The 24,559-nt window shown below is 36.6% G+C and overlaps 1 protein-coding gene across 23 annotated transcripts in view; it reads right to left on the bottom strand.

Annotated features, from left to right (window-relative positions):
* Positions 1-24,559, bottom strand: part of SORBS2 (sorbin and SH3 domain containing 2) — a 248,101-nt gene that overhangs the window by 200,569 nt on the left and 22,973 nt on the right. For all 23 annotated transcript variants that reach the window (XM_060183784.1, XM_060183700.1, XM_060183701.1 and 20 more), the window contains exon 2: positions 103-243. The gene's annotated coding sequence lies outside the window, so the exon portion shown is untranslated. The remainder of the gene's footprint in view (positions 1-102; positions 244-24,559) is intronic.

Genomic DNA, 24,559 nt, shown 5'->3' with positions numbered 1-24,559 from the left:
TTGCAGCAGCCACCTAATTTCACTGTTAACAAGTTATTTCACAAATATTAGTCAGAAACATATCAGAAACCAATTAAATAATGCCAAAGTAAAAGAGCTTACCTACAGGCAGTTGGCTTTAACACTTGTTCTACACAGAGGAAGTTAGGAGTCACTGGCCTTTTACATGTAGAGATTGTTTGTTTAGCCCTTTTTAAAAGGTCTTGAACTCCAGAGGTTTAAGATTAAATCCAATCCAAGTGTCTGAAGGGAAAAAAAAAAAAAAAAAAAACAAGAGAGAAAGCGAGTAAGAGAGGGAAAGAATCCCAGCTGCTGGGTGGTGCTACTGTTCTGAGAGCATTTGAGCTATTTTCAGCATTAACAGCAGTGGAGTTGTCTGCAAGGGGATGAAAAAGTTATGCCTAGGTCGCCACACCCCCTACAGCGAAGGGGGGGTGGCACAAACCAGGAAACCCACAACAACTTGGTTCACTGTGCAAATATTCATTTAAATTTATAGGAAAACTGCCAGTAGAACTGGTGGAAAACAAAACAGACTTGACTAGACAGTGGAAAAAGTATTAACACCTTGCCGTAGCCTTCAAGTTTTCAAATTATCTACCTGATTCATTGGCAATCAGATTGATTATTTATGCCTCACTGAGAAGGAAGACTTTTCCTGGAATATTTACTGACTTGCCTCTCTGGATCCTGAGAAAATATTTTAGTTCTGTCAGGGAGGGTAGCAATATCTGCTGCCAGTCTAACCTTGCTAAGACAAATGGTTTATTTCTAGCACAGCACCTAAATTTCCAGTTTCATCAACTATGCTATTTTTGAAAGCTACTGGGTAAAGCTGTTGACATTTCTTATCTGTTGGCAGAGAATGGGGACCATTTGGTGACATGATGCAGAAAGACACAGATCTCCTTCTTCTGCCTCCAAATGAAGAAATCATCCAGATTGAGTTACTAACAATGAACAGAGAACTTTGAGTTTTTATTTTATTTCTAGAATGATAAATGAAGAGCTAGCAACTGTATTCATTCATTAGGCAAATATTTACATGTAAGTACTTCTGACTTAGCTTTCCACATATATACTTATAAACGTGAAATCATTAAAGTTTACACACACACAAACATACACACATCTTATATGCACTATGCCAGGCACTTTGAGAACATAACTACAATGATGGGTAAAATATAAAAGAGTCCTTGGAATGTTTACAGCATGCAAACACAGCAAAAATATAATGTAAATAAAAGTTTTGCCACAAACTTTTATGTGAGACTATTCAAACCACAACAGATTTTGACTATAACTGTAGAGACCATATGTCATTCAAGAGAGCAACTTGTAGTCACCATTGTTTCATTAACTCTTTTACAATGCCATAAGTATGAAAAGTAGTTATTTCCTACCAAGGAAACACTAAGTATTTTGATAAAAACCTTTATTTTATGAAGACCAAGTACTGGAATGCTTTGAACTCCTTATTCTCAATAACAAAGAGAATGCTTAAGCACTCAGAACACACTGCTGAGAGTTGAAAGGAGGTGTTAGAGGGGTCTCTGATCTTAGTCCAGTTTAAAAACCACCCTGACATATTTAATAGTTAATAACATGAAGGTTGATTACTAGAGGTGCAAACAAATTCCAATTCTTTCTTTGTGGTTAAAGACATCAAAATTGAGTTTTTTTTTAAATAATGAGGACTATGCATCGCATGTTTTTTGGTGCCAAGACTGCTAATTCAAGTTGAAATTCTTTATTTTTAAATCTATTTATTTATTAATGAGAGGGATAGGAGAGAGAGAAAGAATCAGACATCATTCTGGTACATGTGCTGCCAGGGAATGAGCTCAGAACCTCATGCCTGAGAGAACATTTTATCCACTGCACCACCTCCTGGACCATTCAAGCTGAAATTCTTTAGGCTATTGCACTTGTATTAAAACTACACAGATACATAAAGTAAAAAAAAAAAAAAAAGAACTATAGTGAGGTTATTGGACTCTCAGACACGAGGTCCTTATTCAATCCCTGGTGTTGCATGTGCCAGAATGATGACTCTCTCTCCCTCTCTCTCTCTTTCTCTCTCTCTCTCTTTCTACCTCTCTTTCTCTCTCTCTCTTTCTCTCTCTCTCTTTCTCTCTCTCTTTCTCTCTCTCTCTCTCTCTTTCTCTCCCCCCCCCCACACACACTCTCTCTTAAGGATTAATAAATAAATCCTTTCTAAAAAGATAGGTAAAGACCTGGGTTGGGATAAAGCATATCTTATAGACACCTATCACAGAGATATAGAGATATGAGAAGTTGTACCTAAGTGTGTCAACAACTATACTGTAAACTTATCACTCCCCACCTACCCACACACAAATGGAAAAAGAAAACATAACACTACAACTTAAGTTTGACATATTTAATAAAAAATTTAAAGATATGATTCATTTATTTTAAAATACACAGCAAGGATTAAAAGAAGAAGAAGAAGGAAAAGAAGGAGGAGGAGAAGGAAGAGGAGGAGGCAGAAACTCTATAGAGGGGCCAGGCCAGGTGTATCTGAAGGGGCACACATGTTACAATGTGCAAAATCTGGGTTTAGGAGAGATGGGGGAAGGCTTCAAAAAGTGATCAAGCAGTGTTTCAGGTATTTCTTTTCCTCCCCCTCTATCTTCCCCTCCCCTCTCAATTTCTCTCTGTTTCTACCCAATACATAAATATATACATACATAAAAGCTGTGGTATATACACACAATGGAATACTATGCAGCTATCAAGAACAGTGAACCCACCTTCTCTGACCCATCTTGGACAGAGCTAGAAGGAATTATGTTAAGTGAACTAAGTCAGAAAGATAAAGATGAGTATGGGATGATCCCACTCATCAACAGAAGTTGACTAAGAAGATCTGAAAGGGAAACTAAAAGCAGGACCTGATCAAATTGTAAGTAGGGCACCAAAGTAAAAACCCAGTGGTGAGGGGTAGACATGCAGCTTCCTGGGCCAGTGGGGGGTGGGAGTGGGCGGGAGGGATGGGTCACAGTCTTTTGGTGGTGGGAATGGTGTTTATGTACACTCCTAGCAAAATGTAGGCATATAAATCAGTAGTTAATTAATATGAGAGGGGGAAAATCAATTGTATGTCTCAAAGTTTCTCAAAACACAAACTGAATCTTTTTAATATATAGGCTGTGTATTTGATATGCGGACTCTCTCAAAAGCCTAGACCAAGTAGATCAGAAGCATCCAATAGCACAGCTATATACAAGATACTGGATACTGTACAGCAAACCATAACAAAAGGACTTTTCAAAGTTAACCCAATTACCAAATAATGTGATGGTAACATTAACTATCGATTGTCTTTTGGAACCCTAAGACAGCAGGAACCTCACATCTCCACTATAGAGCCCCTACTTCCCCCAGTCCTGGAACCCATGGATAGGGCCCACTTTCCCATATGCCTCTCCCAATCCATACCAAATAATATTGCATCCGCCGATCACAACCTAACCAACGTTGCTTTGCCACCTCAACATGCTTCACCTCAGACTGTGTCCAGAGACTTCATGTGTGGAATGACAACCCTTCAGCTTCATTACTCGGGTGAGACCTTTCCTTTTATAGTACACTCTAATTTCATCTCAGGTAGTTCACTTTCTAACAAAGTCCCATAACCTAGATATACACCAGTTTCTGTGAGAGAGAGCTTATGTTCACACGTACCCATAAACTACTGCAAAATATATACCTGAAAGCAGAAGTATACTAGAGTTTGCAGTGAGTACCTCCCTAACACTTCCTCTCCACTATTCCAAGCTTGGGATCCATGATTGCTCAACAAATTGTTTGGCTTCGTATGTTAACTCTCTTTTCAATCACCCGGTTCCAGATGCCACCAGGATGCTGGCCAGGCTTCCCTGGACTGAAGACCCCACCAATGTGTCCTGGAGCTCAGCTTCCCCAGAGACACACCTTACTAGGGAAAGATAGAGGCAGACTGGGAGTATGGACCGACCAGTCCACGCCCATGTTCAGCGGGGAAGCAATTACAGAAGCCAGACCTTCTACCTTCTGCAACCCTCAATGACCCTGGGTCCATGCTCCCAGAGTGCTAGAGAATGGGAAAGCTATCATGGGAGGGGGTGGGTTATGGAGATTGGGTGGTGGGAATTGTGTGGAGTTGTACCCCTCCTACCTTATGTTTTTGTTCATTAATCCTTTCTTAAATAAAAATTTTTTTAAAAAATAGTCATATAATATCTGTGGAATAAGGTACTTTTCTGCTCATTAATTTTAAATGATCATATTTTAGTATCTTAAATATCTGCAAATTTATACTGAATATTTACTTGATCACAATAATAAATGGTAATTCTGGCAAAACAAATAAGTAAATCAAAAGACTAGCTTCAGGTAGATTTTTTTTTTTGTCTTTGCTTTTTTCTTTCTTAAAGCAGTGAAAATGAAAAGGAAATTGTGTTTAAAAACTTGGCATTCCTTAAGCAACTATGGAAGTCAACAAAAAAGGGATTATCCATTTGACTACGATCATTATTATTTTTCTTTTCTTTTTTGCAGGGGTTACATGCTATAGGTCAACATTAGACAGAAAGAGTCAAAGAAGTACAATAGCACTGAAGCCTCCCCTCTTGCAGTGGAGGGCAGACTTGAACTTGGATCACAAACAAGGCAAAGTGGACCTCCTCCCAGGTGAGCAATCTCATCAGCCAGCCACTATTTTTCAACTCCAAATTTACTACTTTCTATACCAATATTGAGTGAAGTTTGTTGATTCCTACTTAACTATTATCAGAGTCAGTTTACATCAAAATTTCCTCTTAAATGAACAGGTTGTGATCTCACTGCCTCTTTTCTTTAAAGGTAAATTTTATCCTACCACATGACTTTGCAACATCTCTTTTGTTCTCTAAGGACTCTTACTGTCCCAACAAGTACCTTGCCATAGATCTGTATCACAGAAAGGTGCAAACTAGATTTTGGGAATGTTAAAAAGGTTAGACATTGTTTAATTTATACAACTACTATGACTTTTATAAACTATAATGTCTTAATTATCTATATTATTTTTTTCTTTTTAAAACAAATACAATGTTTTCAAATGATTAGGAAATATTTGTAGTAGAATGAATGAGCTTCCTATGCTGATGGAATGCTAACATGAGCTTTTGTATAACCTCTCTCCTGTATGAAGTTGGACAACAGCAATGCCACTCTACAGAATTATGATGAGCTCATCTAGATCATCCACATAAAACTGGGGGGGGCAGTTCTCAGTAGTAGAGCACAGAACTTGCAAGCAGGAGGTTTCAGGGCTGAACTTAAGCACTGCAAATGTCAGAGCTGATAGATACTCTAATCTGTCTCCTGCATAAAAGTAAATAAATATTTTTAAAATATGCACACAAAATGATTTCCTATGCAATATTTAAAACAGTGGAATTCAATATATAAATTATATATTATAATTTAAAATTATAATTCAATATATACCTATGTAGAGGAAACCTGAAGTGCATAAGAGAGCTGCCTATTGTTTTTAATCAATAAACTACAGGGTACAACAAATCTTATTCCTTCTACTAGAGGTAATTTTGCTTCCCTTTTCCAGTAGATGGAAGAAGGAAGAGCTTCTTTGCTGAGCAGTAGCCCCATTTAAAAGCTGTTTTGGGGGGATGACTCTTAACCTAAGAAGTGCACCTAGTTTCACCATAAGAATACACTTTATATGGGGGGTTGGGTGGCACTGCACCAGGTTAAACACACAAAGTGCAAAGTGCAAAAACTGGTATAAGGATCACAGTTTGAGTCCACCACTCCCCACCTTCAGGAGGTTCGCTTCGCAAGCAGTGAAGCAGGTCTGCAGGTGTCTTGTTCTCCCTCTGTCTTCCCCTCCTCTCTAGATTCCCCTCTGTCCTATCCAACAACAACAACAGCAGTAACAGCAACAATAACAACAATGGCAGCAATAAAATAGAAAAAAAATGGCTTCTAGGAGCAGTGGATTCCTAGCGCAGGTACTGAGCCCTGGCAGTAACTTTGGAAGCAAAAACAACAACAACAACAACAACAACAACAACAACAAAAATTACGAACTGCCTCTTTGTGTTTGTCTCCAAATAAACTCATTTTATAACTGTCCTTTGAGGCATAAAACCACACATAGAAAATATTCAATAAACTGATAGTATCAGTCATATATTAATTAGCATTAGTTAGTTATTGATGCTCTTATTAGTATTATTATTCTAGATCCTGACTGTCCAATATGTGGCTGCATGTGGCTGTTGAGCACTTAGCATGTGGCTTATCAGAACTGAGGTGTCCTAAGTGCAAAATTCACAGTGGGTTTCATAATTTTGCATAAAATATAAAGCCAGTATAATGCAAATTTTATATTGGTTTTATACTGATATAATATTTTAAACAAAATGGATCAAATACACTAAATAAAGAATTTGACTATTTTCCTTCACTTCTCAAAAATGTGAAAGCTAGAAAATTTAAATTACAGATGTGACTTGCATAATGCTTCTATTGTCCAGTGATATCTATTGAATATGTCAAACTCGTGAGCATCAGGACGACTGATAGACATTGAAACCCAGGTTGCAAGGGGCTAGGTGTTGGTACACATGGTTGAGCACATACATTACAGTGTTATATATATTAAAAAAGAAAGAAAGAAAGGTAGAAAAAAAGAAAGAAACCCAGGTTACCTGCATCCTCTCTGGCTTTCTGATTTAGGTCTATAAGGGAACTGACAGTTTGCTTCTCTAGCAGGCTTTCAGGTGATTCTTGACCACATTTTGTAAACAACTGATCTGATCTTGCTACTTACAGATAGTCTAGGAACAACCAACATTATTATTACTTGGGATCTAGCTAGGATTGTTAAAATCTTGGATTGCACTTACACCAATCAGCAGTGTTATTTTAACATACCTAGTCTATGTGCATACACACTGAGAATTGAAGTAAAAGTGATATAGAGTAGTGTCTCTCATGCCTGGGTACATATGAGATTTATCTGAAAAAAAAATTGAATACCAGTGCACTAGATGCAAGGGACCAAGCTCCAGAAACCAGGAACCTCTTAGGAAGGGCAGTTTCTTGGGTGATCTCAGGTGTTTGAATAACAAGACCTAAGCAAATGGGGGAGAGGTGGGAAAGCACACTGCAAAGATGTTGGGTGAGGGCTCTGCTTAGGTGAGTGTGCAGGGGATGAGGAAGGAAGACAGAAGATGCTCCATGCTTTTGCAGGTCTGACAGAGGTTCTAGTTGCTCTAAACTGGGAGTTTGAAGGTGTTAGAGTAATAGAATAAGTAGCCACGTAGACAGGTATGTCAGGTGGCAGACACCTAACTGGTTGATGAAAATTACTTGGGAACCTATAACTGATCACTTAAGAGATAGGAGCCCACTGCATACAAGTAGAAGTGCTATTCGCCTTTAATCATGGGGAAATCAAATATTCACAAGGACTAAATTTAGTCTGCATGAATATAATCTGATTAATCATAGACAGTGCAAAGGAGAGGGCTAAGTGGCCCATAAAAACTAAAAGGCACCTACCTAATCTCCAGGCAGTTCTCTTTAGAAACCCCTGCCTTTAGGGGGTGCATTATTTCCTAATAAACTCCCCCCTTACCACCTCTCTAAAAAATGATCTCTTACCATGCTGGTCACTTTTGCGCTTAATTCATTCTTTTCATAATGCAAGTACCTGGAATGCCTAGACATGGAATTCCACACTCCCTGGTAGTAAGGAAATACCAAGAAAAAGAAAGGGGGTGGGGAGGAAAGCAGACACAGAGAGATAGAGAAAGAAAGAGAAAAGGAGAAGAGAAGAGAGAAAGGAAGAACCAAGTAAAACAAAACAAAGCAAACAAGCAAAGCATAGCCTTGGTTTCAAAGGAAGTAGAGAACATGAGATGAGGCAAGTTACCTAGACAGAGATGCAGGTGTTAAAAATTATGATGTGAGGTCTTAAATAAAAAATTTAAAAAAAGTAAAAAAAATTATGATATGAGCGAGTCGGGTGGTAGTGTAGTGGGTTAAGTGCACGTGGCACAAAGCACACGGACTTGTATAAGGATCCAGGTTCGAGCCCCCGGCTCCCCACCTGCAGGGGAGTCGCTCCACAGGCAGTGAAGCAGGTCTTGCAGGTGTCTATCTTTCTCTCATCTTCTGTCTTCCCCTCATCTTTCCATTTCTCTTTGTCCTATCTAACAACAATGACATCAGTAACAACAAGAATAACTACAATAACAATAAAAAGATAACAAGGGCAACAAAAGGGAAAATAAATAAAATTAAAAAAATTATGATATGGATTTTGTATAGAAATTCTGGTACACATAAGTCACCAGCCATCACAATATCTGGGTCTCTTAAACCTTTCATAAAGACAGACTTGGCCCGAGAGCCAGCAGAATCCTCTTTCATAGATGAAGAAAGTAAAAAGTTAAATGGACGTGTTAAAAGCTCATCTATTTGTATATTTTCTTCTCTTTCTTCATAGCACGCTAATATCTGAAATTGTTCTCAGCTAAGTAATGGTCTAATGAGTAATATATGCAAAGGCATAGATGACACAGAATAAAGAGGCGATTTGCCCATCAAGAGAGGATCTCAACTACTCACCAGTGGTAAGAACTATTCTAAGAAACAATATTTTTTTTAGAAGAGAAGTTTTCAGTTATTCAGTCCACCTTAGTCTCCCCCTTAAACAAGAGAGCATACTATATGGAAACATTTCACCTGTATGCCAAATGGCTTCTCACATTTTTAGCTGTTACCTGAGAATTGTGAAAGACAGAATGTGGGCCAACACCAGTGATATTTAAAACTCCCAGTTTGGTGTACAGAGGTCATTCATAGTTTTACTTCTCACTCTGTTGGATACTTGCTTCAGGAAATTTTAAATATGTATCAGGCTTAGAAGCACACAGTCTGGAGTCAGTGTGACTGAGTGAAGACCCTGGTTCTTCCACTTCTGTCTGATTTTGAGCCAGTTGTTCTACCTCCCTCCTCTGCTTCAGTTTCTTCCTCTTTATGAGAACCTGTCTCAAGGGGTTGTTGTACTGACTCTAGGAATTGTCATTTGAAAGGAATGTAGAAAAGCCCGGCACATTGTAAATACAATTGTTTGTTTAATTAAAATGTAGTAGGATAACTACATTTATAAGCTGTGCAAGTTTTCATATGTGGTCAAATTCAGTAATTTCCTTTAGAGACTGTGATAGTTCACAGAAAATTTTATGTACATTTTTGCATACAAGTATTTTGAGAGCTTCTTTGAGAATTGTATAATTCCACCCCCCCCCCCCAGAGAATTCAGAATTCTCAATTCACTTCCTATGATTTGAGAAGATCTCAGTAGGGGAGGAAGTGAATGTAGTTTTCCCATGAATATTGTTTTCTAGGGTACATTCTCCCTCCCCCCTAAAGCCCTTTGAAAAGTAAGTTGCACTATAAATGTTTGAAGGCTTTTGTGGCCCACGTCAGTTTAGTCGCATTGTCCAATATTCCAGGAGAACAATGTGTCATTCTCCTACTCAAATATTTCAGTGCTTAGGGAGAGGCAGCAAGTCTGCTTGAAACACTGGTATGAATTTCAAAGATGTATTGAAAATGCAGCGTCTCATATTATAGAGAATATAGAAATCAGATAATTCTGGCTGAATGAAGGGTTGGTGCTTTGAAGTTCGGCACACTGGGTAAACAGTGAAGCCTACATTAGCATGATAATATCTTTTATGATAGTCTGCTTCATCCACACAAGATGTATGCAACAAAAGTCATATTTGACACCATCTAGTACTTAGTGTTAACCAAGCCATCTCAGAGATCTCATCCATCATACAGAATCCTCAGAATACTGAGTGATGAAAGATGCATAAATGCCCTGAGTTGGGAAACTGGAAGTCCAAGAATTTGAGTGATCTTGGACCATTTAGGTAAACCCTCTGGGCCTACATCCTGAAATGAGAGATAGAGGAATTGGGTCTAAAGAACTCTTACTCTAAATATGATGCTTTAGTTTGGGTTTATTTTGACAGCAACCTTTCTGTCATAACCTATGTCTGCATAACCATTAAAAAAACCCATCAGATCATAAGCGTAATTATTTCCAATACCTGGTTCCCAAGGTGCGAAGTTAGTGCTTTTTGGGAAGTGACTTGTCATCTTGTGCACCATTACACAATCTGAGATTGAACTTTACGAAGTCCAGTGAAAATCTCAGTTAACTTTTATAGAGCTACTGTCGATTGTAAGCTATTGTGTATGAATAACTTCCCAAACCCTCTGATAAAACTCAAATTTATAGTTAAAACTTTGTTTTAAAAATTACTGCCTGAATTCCACATACATTTGAAAATAAACTCTACTGTTTATGTAATGATTCCTTAGTTTATCTGGGTATTTATATTCCATTGAACCTGAGGATATGTAACATTTGCTAAGTATGGTATGAAATACATAATTGAAGCCTTCTTAACATGGTTTATTGAAGGTATCTTCTCACAACCACATCACTCTAGTCTCCTTCTAGCTCCATTTCTGTTAGTTTCTCTGGTCTCCCTTCATCTCTGCCAATGGGTTGCTTTCAGGGTCTTTGTACACTGTTCCCTCACATTAGTCCATCTTCCCTGATTACTGGGAGACATCCTTCAGCCCCCAGTTAAAGTGTCCTTTCCTCAGCTCATCTAGCCAAAGTAAAATTTTGTTTTTAACCCTTAGTAAATCATCTTCTTTGTTTCCTCTACTATCAAACTCAGTAGTGTTTGTGACAATGTATTTTTTCCTTCATTAGCCTGAAGCTTCTATTTTCTCTTCGCATTATACTCCCTACAAATATATTTGTGCCTGGCACAAAAATACACACTTTATAATGACTTGTTGAATAGATAAATGGCTAGATAAGTTGTACAGAAGGCACTAGCACACTTATATACTTACCAGAACTTAGAAAGAAAAAGTATCTCACCTGATAAGGAACAAAAAAGAATCTTTGTATTCTACTTAAACAACAATTTCTTAATCAAGAGGATTCTCATTTATATATTAAAGCATTTTTTACATTATATTTATTTATTCTCTTTTGCTGCCCTTTTTTATTATTGTTGTAGTTATTGATATTGTTGTTATTGGATAAGACAGAGAGAAATAGAGAGAGGAGGGGAAGACAGAGTGGGGGAGAGAAAGATAGACACCTGCAGACCTGCATCACCGCTTGTGAAGTGACTCCCTTGCAGGTGGGGAGCCAGGGGCTTGAACCGGGATCCTCATGCCGGTCCTTGCACTTTGCACCATGTGGCTTAACCTGTGGCACTACTGCCTGACTCCTCCAAAATATATTTTGTTGCTGTTACATTTTGGTTCAAAAGCTATATAACACCTCCACAAGGCATAACATAAGCTGTTATTTTAATAATTAGCATTTATCTTAATAGTCACTGACTAGCTAGTCTTGGAGAGACTTGTAATCTAGCAAAGGGTCAAGTAATTGCAATAGAAGAGGAAGGATGTCTTTATATGGACAGGGCTATTTAATAGGAATCAGGGGCTGGGAATTGATCTTCACCATGTTATTTTGAAAAGGGCTATATATAACCCTCGATTCTACCACAGGTACAGGAATTTTCTTTATATATAAGAATGTCAGAAGATTTACTACTTTGGACATGTTCTTTTCCAAGCTATAAAAATGCTTTATAAAAGCTATAAATACTTTAAAATCAACAAGGTACATTTCTATGACCACAGAAGTTAATTTTGCAAGGATATCCATATATATATATATATATATATATATTCCATAAAAATCTTAAAACTCACAGAGGCGATGGATGAAGAAAAAAACAATAAGGAATAGTTGACCAGTATTCAATGGTTATAAGAAACTATAGATTCATTGCATCAAATGCATATATATTAAAAAAAACTATTTTCTAATATAAATGTAGGTTGGAGATAGAACCTTTTAGAGATTAGGCATATTAATATTGTCTATGATATCTCTAAACCAAATTCCTACCTCTGTGTAATCATGCAACTCTCTGTGGGAGCCCTTGTGGGGGTTATACACATTGCTGCAATGTTGGGATCCCGGTTGTTAGAGGCCAGGAGCTCTTGGACCACCTCTGGCTATTAGCAACTACAACAGTTAACCTCAAGGTTCCTAAAATATTTTTATTTTTATGTATAATGGGTTCAGAAAGTTGGAGTGGGACTGCTCTAACCAATCATGTCACCTACTAAAAGCAGTGACAATAGACCTATTCACAAAAGGAAACACAAAAAACAAGATGATATGGGAGAGGCATGTTAGAAATGTCAAGAAGTGAGTAATGCTATCTCAATTTTACCCAAAAAAAAGAGGGTGGGGGGTGAGAATCTTTTCTAAGACTCTTGGGGTTAAGCCAGAAATGGGCTGGTCTCCACTGAGAGTGTGAGAGGCACATCCAGTGGCAGCCCTGACTATTCTTTGTGCAGACAGAGGACAGGGCATTGGAGCTCTGAATCAAAATGAATATTCACATTTTCTCCTTCAAGTCAATATCTTTCTCTCACCACTCACCAACTGGTCTCTGCAGTTTCTTGATGATATATGTTAGTTTTTACAAACATGTCACTATTTCTATAGTCATTCTTCATTAAGATAAATATTTACCTACATTATCTAACAGTTGTAACAACTGGGTATATCTATTGAGAATCCAATTTTTCCATCACTTGTTACAGAACCCTAATAATATATTTAACTAAATAATTAATATTGTCCCCCACTTTAAATTACTCAATGTTTATTTTGGGCAGTAATCCACAAGGAAGATACTGATGAAAATTTCTATACAGTGCAAAAACACAGAACCTTCTGGAAAAGTCTCATTAGTCTTTTGCTTTTGTTTTGTTGTGGTCTTTCTAGCTTAAGGAAATACAGATGCCTTGGGGGCCAGGCAATGGTGCTCCAAGTTAAGTGCACATATTACCAAGTGCAAGGACCCAGGTTTGAACCTCTGCTCCTCACCTACAGGAGAACTGCTTTATGAGTGGTGAAGCTGGTCTTCAGGTCTCTCTCTCTCTCTCTCTCTCTCTCTCTCTCTCTCTCTCCAGATCTCCCTGTCCTCTGAATTTCTCGCTATCCTATCTATTAAAATTAGAAAGAAAAAATAAGATGAGGGGGAATGGCCACTGGGAGCTGTGTATTTGTAGTGTCAGCACTGAGCCTCAGCAATTAAAAAGGAATCATAAATACCTTCTTCTAGCAAGTATATGCCAATGGGGTGACAGAGCTGAATCCACCCCTGACTTCCTGGTTTTTGAGGCAAATCTGTCTCTAACATGAATGAATTAACCTAGCAAGGTAATCTGTTCCTTGAAGTTGAAAGTATACCTGGCTCAATCAATCTCACAATTTTATTACTTTAGGCTGACTGAAAGATAGCAGTCAGCCATTAACCCTGCTATTATGATATCATGTAAGAACTAGTTTCAGAAGTTTTGAAAGAACTTCTGGACTTCAATAGCTAGCTCTTACAGCAGAGAGGGCATTTGGTTTCAAATCTATTGTAATTTCTTAATGGAGTGAAATTACCATGAAAAAACAGAGTCACTATGTTTGAAATCTCAGGAACTGCATCCTTTAAATATTTTTGATGCTATATATAGTAAAGTAGATGACTTCTTTTTCTTTAAAACTAACATGTAATGATTAGTGATATCAAGAGAAATAAGACCATAGTAATAATCTACAGGAAATACAAAACAGGAACCCATTGTTTATCCTGTTCTCAGTGTACATTGCCAGATCATTGTTCAGAACACTTTGAAAGGGGTTATTTCAATATAGTTTACCAAACTTTTAACATCTAAATTGAATGCTGGAATTTGTCTTTGTGATAGAAAAAGTGATTATGAAAGATATCCAAGATTAGTACAGTACTGAGGTTGAGCATAAACTAATCTTTGTGTTTTCTTTTTTAAAAAGTGGCATGTATTTTTTATGAGAGAGAGAGAGAGAAAGAGAGAGGGAGAGAGAGGTTGCTGCTTATCCTGGTGATATGGTAGTTCCATAGTTTTGGGGAGTGAACCTGTGAACCCTGGGGTTTGGGGGAAGCAAGTCCTATCTTCTTAAGTTGAGCTATTTCTTTGTTCTTTCTACCTGTGATTTCTTAAAATGGTGAATATTCTTGGGTCAGAGTAGAAAGACATGATGTACCAAAACTTAGTAAAATTAATGTTATCCTACAAACAGGACATAATTTTAAGGATTCTTATCTCATAGGTTCTGACTAAGTACCATAAACTTTAGAAATGAATAGAAATCATAGTTTATTCATCTTTGTAATAGGCAGTCACATCTAAATATTTTGCCTTCCTAGTTACAGTGGTGAAGAGCATAATGATTGAGAGAAAGTTTCTGGAGGCTGTTTGTCATCACTGGTGACTTTACTGCTTCCAACTGTGTTTCAGTTCTCTTAATAACAAAATAAGAACCTTAGCTGTACTTGACTTATATTTGATTGTGTGATGATTAAGTGAATTGGTTGCTGGGAAAATAGCAAAGTTTAGAGGCTTAAGTCTGTGGTTTTCAATTCTTTTCACCTCATAAGATCAAAGTGGTGTTCTGTTAGTCATTCTCTTTCTCATCACATAAATAAATCTAAAATACTAAGTGAATTAATGTATGGAAAGTTCTTAAAATAAGAGCAAAAGGGAAAACACAAAGCAGAACTGGACTATAGTTGATGTACTGCACCAAAGTAAAACTTTGGGGTCAGAGTGGTGGGGTGGGTGGGTGGTGAGGGGAGGGTTCAGGTCCTGGAACATTATGACAGAGAAGGACCTGGTGAGGGTTGAATTGTCATGTGGAAAACTGAGAAATGGTACATATGTATAAACTATTGTATTTTACTGTTGACTGTAAACCATTAATCCCCCAATAAAGAAAAAAATAATGCTAACATACAAAAGGCCCTCAGTAAACACTGATAATCTTTTATGTTGCCATCATCAGTGTCAATGATATGCAACACTTATGGTTAAAATTATTTGTTTTGGGGAGATGAGTAGATAGGATAATGGTTATGCAAAAGGACTTTCATGCCTGAGGCACCAAAGATCCCAGGTTCAATCTGCTGCACCACCATATGCCAGAGCTGAGCAGTGCTCTGGCTAAATAAATAAATAAATAAATAAATAAAAGTAGGGCTGGGCGGTGGCACACCAGGCTGAACAAAATTGCTACATTGTGAAATAATTAAATATAATAATTAATCATGGATTTTTGAATTTATGATTCTGCCTTATGCCTCATGATTTGGGCATGATCTCTGAGTCTCAGTGTCGTCATCTGAAAATTAAGGATATAGCTAACGATCTTAGAATATGTTAAAAGAATTGAAGGAGCTAACACGTGGAAAACTACATCTAACATATAGTACATGAATCTTCATGTTGCTTTTCAATGATGCACTCCTGAAACTAATATTAAAATGCCTTTAATATTATATAGTTTCAGGAGTGCATCATTGAATAACAGCATGTATATATTACATTAAGTTCACCACTGAAAATCCAATTCAATTTTTTATCCTGTTTGTTATTTTCAAAAGTCAGGATGAAAATAATCTTTTGAAATATATAAGACTGGTAAGACAAATTACTTGGAAGAGTCCTGCTTTGTGACACACATGACCTTGCTTTGAATTTGGTCTTTATCATACTGGGGAAGGTTCATTGCTATGGTATATTTCTCTTTCTCCCTCTGTTTTTCTGCCTCTTCCCTTCTCTTCTCTTCTCTTCTCTTCTCTTCTCTTCTCTTCTCTTCTCTTCTCTTCTCTTCTCTTCTCTTCTCTTCTTTCTTCCTGTCTTTTTTTCTTAAATATATACGTAGAGACAGAGAAACAAAAGGATAGATATAGAAAGAGACCAAAGTACTGCTCAGCTCTGGTTTATAGTGGTGTGGGGGACTAAGCTTGGGATTTTGGAGCCTCAGGCATGAGAGTCTCTTTGCATAACTATTACTCTATTTTCCCTACACCCTCTTCCTTTATGAAGAGGTTGGCTTGGAGCCATTTTAGTCATTCAGGTGATGATCAAATTAACAAAAAAACAAAAAGTAAGAGAGTTGGGATCAAGGACCAGCATAAGGATCCTGGTTCAAGCACCCAGCTCCCCACCTGGAGGGGATTCGCTTCACAGGTAGTGAAGCAGGTCTGCAGGTGTCTATCTTTCTCTCTCCCTCTGTCTCCCCCTCTTCTCTCTATTAGTCTCTGTCCTATCCAACAATGACAACATAAATAATAACTACAACAATAAAACAAGAAGGCCAACAAAAGGGAATTAATAAATAAATATTTAAAAAATTTTAAAAAGGGAAAATAAAAATTAAAATTTGTGTGTATGCATATGCATGAATATACATATGTGTGTATATGTACATATATGCTAAAATAGTCTTTTCCAATATATATTATATATACATACATATAATATATATATACATATATATATCCTTTTATACTGCTGATAGGAAAATTAAATGAATCGGATACATTACAACCTTTTTAGAGGGACATTATCATCATTTTTGGTGAGTGGAAGGTTAAATAGGAAGAATGTTAGCATTATAAGGAATAAGAAAATAAATAGATGAGAATTGGCTTGGTAAAATCTGTAAGAGTCTTTCTCTTAGCAGGCAGGAGGGGAGCATATTATCATCTAGCTATATTTGCTACAAATAGTAATTCATATTATTGACCGTAATTATAGTGAATGGTAATTAAAACATGATATCTTTGTTATTGGAAAGATTAGATTGCAAAAGAGCAGGAAAGAAAGGAAAAGAAAAGAAATGATAGTTGACTTCAGGGCTTACTTTATACAGTGGTGAGTCTATGTATGTGTGTGCAGGTGTGCCTGTGGGATAGATAGATGATAGATAGATAAATAGACATATAGATAAACATAGAGAAGGGGAAGGACTAGGATCCTTCGCATGCATGATTTCACCACTCTGACCTACTTTTTGCTATTCAGATACAGAGAAAGATAGAAATACCATGGTTTTCTTTGTTGCCAGAGCACCTCACATGCCATGCCAGGATTCAAACCCAAGTGGTGCACATAACAATGCAAGTGCCCTTGCTGGTGAACTGCCTCTCCATCTCCATAGTACTTTAGGCAAGTTACTTAAATTATCTGTATCTTGATTTTCTTATCTATAAAATGCAGATATCGCCAATTCTTGAGAAGCACTTTGATAGGGTAAAGGAAGATTTATGTCAAAACTAATTATTTAGTCAAGCACTTGTTACAGAAGAGAGGCTTAATACACTGTCGTGGATATTACCTGTCTTTTTCTTACTAAACTATTAGTTCCTTGAGGACAGAGCTTCTATTTAAAAACACAAATACAATAAGTTCCCAGCATGGTATCATGGGTACTAGATGGCACTGAGTAGATACATACTGAAATAAGCACAACAAGGACAATTTGAGTAGATAAAAATAATGCAGCAGCAATGTACAATGTGACTTTCGGTGAAAAAAGTTAAGAGATACACAGGCATTGACAAATTGAGCTGATGTTCTGTAGAGATCTATGTAAAAACCTTAGTCTTTATTAAATCTTTTCTTTAAAGTAAAAGAAAACATTTTCCACACACAATGTATTTAGAAAGGAAAGACAGAAAGGTAGTCACAGTGACCACTATGATACCTAAAAGGGCAATGAATGGCCTTCTTCTGTAAGTCACATACATTTCTTCTTCTCTTTAGAAAGATAAGAATGAGCTTACATTTGTGACCTGTGAACTTTGATTTCTTTAGTTGATAGGAGTTCTTATACAAAATATGATTGCTCTCAGACAACACACACACACACACACACACACACACACACCTTTCTTACACTGAGTGCTTAAATCTTTAAGGCTCAAGACCTCTATGCCTAAATCCACTGATGCTGATTCTAGATGGACAGGCTTTTTAATTTTTTCTTCTTCACATTTTCCCTCATCTTAAATTTCTTTCTTTAACGTTTCTTGAGCATTGCCTACTCTGAACACTTTAGCACCAATATCACCTCCCTATCTTATTTTTCATTTAATCTTGAATCATAGCTGGAAAGAATGTTACAAAGCCCACCTAATCATCTCCTATATATTTTGAGAATTGAAATGTGGTCAACTATTTTATAGGAAAACTATTATTAGGAACAGGGTCTGGGAAGCAATTGTTCCAGTGGGGTTTGAAAGGTGACACAGTATCATCAGCATGTTCCATATCTAATTCTGTATGAGAATTCGCACTGCGTTCTGTCAGTCTGTAAGATAGGCACCAGGGTACTTTTTCACCAACTGCTACTTCCTTTGCTTGAGAACAGCTTTGATGCAGACTTGCTACTCAACATCCTTGATGTTAGAGGTAAAGGCTACCCACAGTAGCAGGCACATTTAGTATTAATTTAGTATTAATTTAGCAGGCACATTTAGTATTAATTGAAATGTGGTCAACTATTTTATTAGTATTAGGTGGTAGTTTCAACTACAACAAAGAGGTTTTTATAGAGAAAAGAAAATAGAGACCAACAGTAGAGATGATTCACAATAATTCTGACGAAAAGGGATTCAGTGAAGGAAAGAAACTAGACTGTATTAAAAAAAAAAAGAAAGGAAGAAAGAAAATAAGTAAAATTTGGAGCTTCAGCATTCAACATAAGTATATTTTAGTTGAAGCAGAGCCAGGCTCTTGAAAAGAATAAAGTGATTTCAGAATCAGTCAAAAAAGAATTACACTCTATGATAATAGAAAAAAAACTGACTTAATTAAATAATTCTTAGTGAGAAATTAATATTATTTTTTATCAGTGTAGAGCTTGCTTAGTACTACTCTCCTAAAAAACAAACTTAGAAATTAGGTAATATATTAGGATATAATTATTTGGCATGTTTTACCATTATACCATGTAATGAATCCTACTTGCAAAGACAGATAAAGAGAATAAATTCAGGTCACCTTGATATTTACATATTCAATACTAGGTAAGAGAAGAAGGAATTGGAAAGTTCTTAGCAAATGGTGCCCATCACTTGTGGCCAAATTGTGCTATAAATTGCAGTAGTTCTACCATTCTGAAATGTGAACTCTGTTTTCATGTTACTGATTAAGATCTATCCACTTGGCCTCTTTTTCAAAAGACTTGTACACACTTTTGAGACTCCAGATTGGTTTTCTGCACTACATTCTATTTTGAGTAAACACAAAAGTACTGGAAATTTCAAGTAGTAACAAACACCACAAAATACAGACCAAAGAACATAACCTGAATACAACATGAACAAACAAAGAACATGAACTGCTGAACACAAGACTTCTGGGTCTCAGAGTACACCTAGGCTGTGTGCTCCAATTACTCTCGGGGCCAATTGATTTATAGATCTGCACCAGGCTAGGTCAGCTGCATTGTGGGGATTTTATTTTGACATATATCATAAAATCTGTTGTTTTCCCCTAGTCCTTAAACAACAGCTTAGCATCATTTTTAAAGCTTACATTTCTGACTGATGATTGTTAGATAATTTCATCATCTTCCTTACACTACTAACCATTTCAATAGAGAACTGCTCACTCATCATAGCTCACTCTTATCCATATTTCAACTAAATAGAAAGATACTCAAAACCTCCAAGTCTTTTGAAGAAATTATTCAAAATAAAGCCTTAATAAATTGTCAATATGTAAATAGCAAATCAGTTACAAATTGCGTGTATGACTTACATAATCCATGGTCATACAATTATGCTACTTTATCAACTGTATATAAGTAACTAAATTTATTGTTTTATTTTAATTATTTTTGTTTTATAATAGGATATTGATATAATTGCTCAAATAAAGTCAACTTTGTTCTAGAACTGCATATATTATTTTTGTTTTGGAACATAAACTATGTGTTGCCTTTAGATTATGATAGTCTTTTAGAATAGAGTCGTTCAAAAGAAACATCATAATTCTTAAATCATCCTAATTTTTAATGAAACAATTGTTTCATTAAATACCTTTATTAGGTGTTAAAGAATTCTTGGAAACATAAAAAGTGAGAAATGCTTATATAAGTCTTATTGTTATTCTTGCTTTTCAACTATCCTCTCACAAGTTACTTTGGCATTCTAAGTTTCTTCCAACACAAGTTCCATATGAACTTTGTCACTTTTTGTTCACACATAATGGTATACCTACTGTTGGTAAAAGGTAACAGCTGGTTACTATATGTTTTGCAAGTTCATTTACTTATCTGTATTTCACATATGGTGAAACCATACAATAATTATATTTCAACTCTATTTTACTTAATAATCACTTGCAGTTCTATTCATTTTGTCTCAAATGATACAGTATCATCTTTTTAATTCCCATTTATATGAAGTGAAAACTATTCTAATGATACATAGTCAATGTGGAGTTAGAAAAGTGGTTCATTTTAGGAAAATGTGAGTGGGGGATCTTGAACTGTGTCCTAAATTAGTAAAGTCATTTGTTAAGTGAAGAATATCTTTTAGCGTACTTACCTACCAGAGAGAAATTTTCTTTTTTTAAAAAATATTTATTTTATTTATTTATTCCCTTTTGTTGCCCTTGTTGTTTTATTGTTGTAGTTATTACTGTTGTTGTCGTTGTTGGATAGGACAGAGAGAAATGGAGAGAGGAGGGGAAGACAGAGAGGAGGAGAGAAAGATAGACACCTGCAGACCTGCTTCACCAGCTGTGAAGCGACTCCCCTGCAGGTGGGGAGCCGGGGTTCGAACCGGGATCCTTCTGCCGGTCCTTGTGCTTTGTGCCACCTGCGCTTAACCCGCTGCGCTACAGCCCAACTCCCAGAGAGAGAAATTTTCTATCAAACCAAGGGATATTTGTAAGAATAAATAAGTGAACATTCTTAACAATAAATAAAATGTTAAGATTTATTTTACGTGAAAGTCTCATCTTGTAAGTATGTGAATATGCAAATAGAATGAAGTATATGAATATATATACATATATCTTTATTTACTTTTTAATTAAAAACAATTCCAGTTTCGTAGTCTCTCTCCTAGTCTATTAGCTCATAGTAATTCCTGAATTTTATAGTTCTTACCCATTTGAAGGAAGTCATTACCACATATCTAACAGCTTAAAGGACAAAGATGCATTTATTTTTCTTGTAGAACCATAGTGACTATCATGAAAGTGAGAACCAGGAGTGCTTTACTTTAGATGTCTTTGGTGTGCAAATATAGATATTAATCAGTATGTGTTGATAGACTGGTTAACTTCATTGTTTTGTGTTCTATATCTTAGTTGAATCCTCATTCTTCTTAGAACAAAGTTATATCCATGGAAGCAATGAATGAAGTACTTTTTTCCAAAAGTACAAAGAAATAAAATCCTAAATCTCTTGTCTCTCCAGTCTATGAAACTAGACCCACTTTTCATTAGCTTAGAAATTAACAAAGACCGCTGCTCATTATCTCTTATAGTTCTTTGTGAGGACTATTGTTGTTATAGGAGTGACATACAGAAAACTCCCTCCCCCCCCAGAAATTTTGTAATTTTGTGGACTACTATTAATTCTCTAGTGACAATTAAAAAATTAATTAAGTTTAACTTTACAAAGAAAGAAAGTATTATTTCAAATACATAATTAGTAAATTAAAATCTTTCTGTAATGATATATGCTTTTTATTGCTGTATTTAAATAAATCACCAACATCTTTTTATTTTTACCCAAAAGAGTCATATTTGGTTATTTTGTTATAAATATTCCATAATGTTTGTCTTCTGAAATATTTGAACATTCAGCATGGGGTAAAAATAGTAAAATATATCAGTGTGCTTAGTGACTTTTAAAGATAGAAATACAAGAGAGATAAAGGGGGGACTGGGTAGTGGTACACTTCATTGAGTGAACATGTTACAGAGCGCAAGGACAGAGGAGTTTCAAACCCCATTTGCCACCTGCAAGGGGAAAGCTTTGCGAGTGGTGAAGCAGTGTTGCAGATGTCTCTCTGTCTCTCTCTCCCTACCTACCACCCCTTTCCCTCCTGATTTCTGGCTATCTCTATTCAATAAATACATAAAGATAATTTTAAAGAGAGAGTGGTGGGAGGGAAAGAGAGAGAGGGAAAGGAAAAGATATCACAGCACCAAAACTTTCTCTATTGTGGTAGGTTGCAGGGTGGAATTTGAGTCGTGTACATAACAAAAGACACACTGTATCCAGTTCAGCTATCTTGCCAGTCCCAGTGTGCCTAAATATGAATAGACATGGGCCTTATATAAGACCAGTGGGGTTTATAGTTCTTTATATACTTTCCCCATATTTGGAAGCTAGTCTCTGCCCTTATCCAGCTTTCTAATTCTATTCTCAACTCTGACACCATCTTCCCAGGCAATACTTTTAGCCTACCTGCATGCTAGCTACCAAGTTCAGGCAAAAATTAATGAAGTATTGGGCCTCTTGAAATATACCTAAAATAGACCTACTAGCTTTTAAGAACATGAAGCCCCAAATCTCATCTGCTTTATTCTTATTTCTGGGTTCCTGATTATGAAGCAATTTGTTCTCTTTATATCTTAATGATTTTCAGCCACCAAGTTGCAGTCGCTACTGTGACACCCTTGGGCAGACAACCTCACCAGTGTGTCCTGGAACCCCACCTCCCCAGAGCCCTACCCCACTAGGGAAAAATAGGAACAGGCTGGGAGTATGGATCCACCTGTCAATGCCCATGTCCAGTGGAGAAGCAATTACAAAAGCCAGACCTTCCACCTTCTGCACCCATAGAGATCTTGGTCCATACTCCCAGAGAACTCTGGTGGTAGGAATTGCATCCCTCTTATCCTACAATCTTGTTAATCATTATTAAATCATTAATAAAATGTATAGCAATGTGCTGCTTGTAACAACTTATTAAAGTGACAGTTTTCAGCAACCTGGGAGATGGCACAGTGGATAAAATATTGGACTCTCAAGTGTGAGATTCAAAGTTCATTCCTTGGTATAACATATGTCAGAGTGAAACTTTGGTTCATTCTCTTTCTCTCTCTCTCTTCAATAAATAAATATTTAAAAGTCAAATTAAAATCTTTTCATGAACAATTTAAAACATTTACCTCTGTGTTAATTCTGAAAGTATGCTAATTTTCAATACAATATAAAAACTCATCTGTACCCCATAATGATCCTTGGTCCATACTCCCAGAGGGATAAAGAATAGGGAAGCTATCAAGGGAGGGGACTGAATATGGAGCTCTGGGGGTGGGCAATGTGTGGAGATGTACCCCCTCTTATCCTATGGCCTTGTCAATATTTCCATTTTATAAATAAAAAAAACCTACATCTATCTAAATTACAATGAGTAAAGTTTTATCATGTGCTACATTTTATTGTCAAATGGTAAGAAATATTTAATACTTACATATGACTAAATTTGGGAAATGCATGTAATAGTACAATTAACTACAAAGAAAAATCTTTTCTGGGTAGATAACATAATGATTATGCAAACAGACTCTCATGCCTAAGGCTTCTAGATCCTAGGTTCAGTCTCCTGCTAGAGCTGAGCAGTACTCTGGCAATAAAATAAAATAAAGTAAAATAAAATAAAATAAAATAAAATAAAATGGAAAGAGAAGAAAAGAAACATCTTTACCATACTTTTATGATTGTATTTTTTTTGCTTACATGGGCTGAAGTATTTATAAATAGGGAGATTTAGATTCATATACAAAGTTTAAGTAACATTGAGAATAAGAGCCCCATAAGGGAAAAGACTTCTGTTGTGTCCACATGCTGACATGCTAACTCATAAAGTGAAAAACGCTGGGTCAGGTGGTGGTGCACCTGGTTGAGTGTACATATCACAATGTGTAAGGACCCAAGGTCAAGCCCCCAGTCTCCACCTGCAGGGAGAATTAGCATTACAAATTGTGAAGCAGTGCAGCAGGTGTCTTTTTTAAAATATAGGAAATATTTATTTATTTACTTTTCTTTTTTATTTATTTATAAAAAGGAAACACTGACAAAACCATAGGATAAGAGGGGTACAACACACAGTTCCTACCACTAGAACTCTGTATCCCATCCCCCTCCCTGAGAGCTATCCTATTCTTTAACCCTCTGGGAGTATGGATCCAAAGTCATTGTGGGGTGCAGAAGGTGAAAGGTCTGGCTTCTGTAATTGCTTCCCCGCTGAACATGGGCATTGACAGGTCGATTCATACTCCCAGCCTGCCTCTCTCTTTCCCTAGTGGGGCAGGGTTCTGGGGAAGCAGATCTCCAGGATACATTGGTGGGGTCATCTGTCCAGGGAAGTCTGGTTGACATCATGCTAGCATCTGCCAACCTGGTGGCTGACAAGAGAGTTAACATATAAAACCAGACAAGTTGTTGACTAATCATGAACCTAAACACTGGAGTAGTGCAGATGAAGAGTTGGGGGGGGGGTCTCCATTCTGTAGATAGTTGGTAGGCATATTTTAGTTATATTCCAAAAGG

Source organism: Erinaceus europaeus, chromosome 2, assembly GCF_950295315.1.
Source record: "Erinaceus europaeus chromosome 2, mEriEur2.1, whole genome shotgun sequence".
Classification (NCBI taxonomy): Eukaryota; Metazoa; Chordata; class Mammalia; order Eulipotyphla; family Erinaceidae; genus Erinaceus; species Erinaceus europaeus.
The sequence above is the reverse complement of the archived record's forward strand: the minus strand, read 5'-3'. Positions and strand labels throughout refer to the sequence as shown.